This window comes from Pelophylax lessonae, assembly GCF_965119305.1.
Source record: "Pelophylax lessonae genome assembly, chromosome: 3".
Classification (NCBI taxonomy): domain Eukaryota; kingdom Metazoa; phylum Chordata; class Amphibia; order Anura; family Ranidae; genus Pelophylax; species Pelophylax lessonae.
The window spans coordinates 251,700,150-251,704,334 of NC_138770.1; positions in this window are offsets into that span (position 1 = coordinate 251,700,150).

The following is a 4,185-nucleotide window of genomic DNA, read 5'->3' on the forward strand; positions in this document are numbered from 1 at the left end:
GAATCTTGGTCACCTTGGTATAGCACTACTCCCGATTTTTAACATTGGCCTCAATGGAGAATCTTGGTCACCTTGGTATAGCACTACTCTCAATTTTTAACAGTATCCTCAATAATGGAGAATCTTGGTCAACTTGGTATGGCACTGCTCCCTGTCTAACATTTGCATCTATGGGAAATCTTGGTCAGCTTAGTAAGGCACTACTCCCTATCTAGGACTCTCCTGAACACTGTACATAATGCACTCCAGAACCCTGCATTCTGTATCTAGCATTCTCCTGAACGTATTCCTGACCCCTGCACTCTGTATGCAATGCATTCTTGACCCCTGCACTCTGTACAGGGATGGGGTTGTGAATTTGTGGAGGGATTTTGGGGGTTGCTCTGTGAGGGGTGATTGGGAGAGATTACTGCTAGGAAGAGGGATTGGGGGAGGGGGTGATAATATAATTTTGATATTTTTGGTGGAAGGGGGGGGGGGGCTGTCAGGTAGGCTGTATGGGGCCCCAGGATTTCTAGCGGCAGCCCTGACAGCACCACAAATCCCAGTCACCCATCCATCAACACACAGCACCACAAATCCCAGTCACCCCTCCATCAATACACAGCACCACAAATCCCAGTCACCCCTCCATCAATACACAGCACCACAAATCCCAGTCACTCCTCCATCAATACACAGCACCACAAATCCCAGTCACCCCTCCATCAATACACAGCACCACAAATCCCAGTCACCCCTCCATCAATACACAGCACCACAAATCCCAGTCACCCATCCATCAATACACAGCACCACAAATCCCAGTCACCCCTCCATCAATACACAGCACCACAAATCCCAGTAACCCCTCCATCAATACACAGCACCACAAATCCCAGTCACCCCTCCATCAATACACAGCACCACAAATCCCAGTCACCCATCCATCAATACACAGCACCACAAATCCCAGTCACCCATCCATCAATACACAGCACCACAAATCCCAGTCACTCCTCCATCAATACACAGCACCACAAATCCCAGTCACTCCTCCATCAATACACAGCACCACAAATCCCAGTCACCCATCCATCAATACACAGCACCATAAATCCCAGTCACCCCTCCATCAATACACAGGACCACAAATCCCAGTCACCCCTCCATCAATACACAGCACCACAAATCCCAGTCACCCCTCCATCAATACACAGCACCACAAATCCCAGTCACCCCTCCATCAATTCACAGCACCACAAATCCCAGTCACTCCTCCATCAATACACAGCACCACAAATCCCAGTCACCCCTCCATCAATACACAGCACCACAAATCTCAGTCACTCCTCCATCAATACATAGCACCACAAATCCCAGTCACCCCTCCATCAATACACAGCACCACAAATCCCAGTCACCCATCCATCAATACACAGCACCACAAATCCCAGTCACTCCTCCATCAATACACAGCACCACAAATCCCAGTCACCCCTCCATCAATACACAGCACCACTAATCCCAGTCACCCCTCCATCAATACACAGGACCACAAATCCCAGTCACCCCTCCATCAATACACAGCACCACAAATCCCAGTCACCCCTCCATAAATACACAGGACCACAAATCCCAGTCACTCATCCACCAGTACACAGCACCACAAATCCCAGTCACCCCTCCATCAATACACAGCACCACAAATCCCAGTCACCCCTCCATCAATACACAGCACCACAAATCCCAGTCACCCCTCCATAAATACACAGGACCACAAATCCCAGTCACTCATCCATCAGTACACAGCACCACAAATCCCAGCCACCCCTCCATCAATACACAGCACCACAAATCCCAGTCACCCCTCCATCAATACACAGCACCACCAATCCCAGTCACCCCTCCATCAATACACAGCACCACAAATCCCAGTCACCCCTCCATCAATACACAGGACCACTAATCCCAGTCACCCCTCCATCAATTCACAGCACCACAAATCCCAGTCACCCCTCCATCAATACACAGGACCACAATTCCCAGTCACCCTTCCATCAATACACAGCACCACAAATCCCAGTCACTCCTCCATCAATTCAGAGCACCACAAATCCCAGTCACTCCTCCATCGATACACAGCACCACAAATCCCAGTCACTCCTCCATCAATACACAGGACCACAAATCCCAGTCACCCCTCCATCAATACACAGTACCACAAATCCCAGTCACTCCTCCATCAATACACAGGACCACATATCCCAGTCACTCCTCCATCAATACACAGCACCACAAATCCCAGTCACTCCTCCATCAATACACAGCACCACAAATCCCAGTCACCCCTCCATCAATACACAGCACCACAAATCCCAGTCACCAGTCCATCAATACACAGCAACACAAATCCCAGTCACTCCTCCATCAATACACAGGACCACATATCCCAGTCACTCCTCCATCAATACACAGCACCACAAATCCCAGTCACTCCTCCATCAATACACAGCACCACAAATCCCAGTCACCCCTCCATCAATACACAGCACCACAAATCCCAGTCACCAGTCCATCAATACACAGTACCACAAATCCCAGTCACTCCTCCATCAATACACAGGACCACATATCCCAGTCACTCCTCCATCAATACACAGCACCACAAATCCCAGTCACTCCTCCATCAATACACAGCACCACAAATCCCAGTCACCCCTCCATCAATACACAGCACCACAAATCCCAGTCACCAGTCCATCAATACACAGCAACACAAATCCCAGTCACTCCTCCATCAATACACAGCACCACAAATCCCAGTCACCTCTCCATCAATACACAGCACCACAAATCCCAGTCACCCCTACATCAATACACAGGACCACAAATCCCAGTCACTCCTTCATCGATACATAACACCACAAATCCCAGTCACTCCTCCATCAATAGACAGGACCACAAATCCCAGTCACCCCTTCATCAATACACAGCTCCACAAATCCCAGTCACCCCTCCATCAATACACAGCACCACAAATCCCAGTCACCCCTCCTTCAATACACAGCACCACAAATCCCATCACCCCTCAATCAATTCACAGGACCACAAATCCCAGTCACCCCTCCATCAATACACAGAACCACAAATCCCAGTCACTCCTCCATCAATACACAGCACCACAAATCCCAGTCACTCCTCCATCAATACACAGGACCACAAATCCCAGTCACCCATCCATCAATACACAGCACCACAAATCCCAGTCACCCCTACATCAATACACAGCACCACAAATCCCAGTCACCCCTCCATCAATACATAGGACCACAAATCCCAGTCACCCCTCCATAAATACACAGCACCACAAATCCCAGTCACTCATCCACCAGTACACAGCACCACAAATCCCAGTCACCCCTCCATCAATACACAGAACCACAAATCCCAGTCACCCCTCCATAAATACACAGCACCACAAATCCCAGTCACTCATCCACCAATACACAGCACCACAAATCCCAGTCACTCATCCACCAGTACACAGCACCACAAATCCAAGCCACCCCTCCATCAATACACAGCGCCACAAATCCCAGTCACTCCTCCATCAATACACAGCGCCACAAATCCCAGTCACTCCTCCATCGATACACAGCGCCACAAATCCCAGTCACTCCTCCATCAATACACAGCACCACAAATCCCAGTCACCCCTCCATAAATACACAGGACCATAAATCCCAGTCACCCCTCCATCAATACCCAGCACCACAAATCCCAGTCACCCCTCCATCAATACACAGCACCACGAATCCCAGTCACCCCTCGATAAATACACAGCACCACAAATCCCAGTCACCACTCCATCAATACACAGGACCACAAATCCCAGTCACTCCTCCATCAATACACAGGACCACAAATCCCAGTCACCCCTCCATAAATACACAGCACCACAAATCCCAGTCACCCCTCCATCAATGCACAGCACCAAAAATCCCAGTTACCCCTCCATAAATACACAGGACCACAAATCCCAGTCACTCCTCCATCGATACATAACACCACAAATCCCAGTCATTCCTCCATCAATAGACAGGACTACAAATCCCAGTCACCCCTCCATCAATACACAGCACCACAAATCCCAGTCACCCCTCCATCAATACACAGCACCACAAATCCCAGTCACCCCTCCAT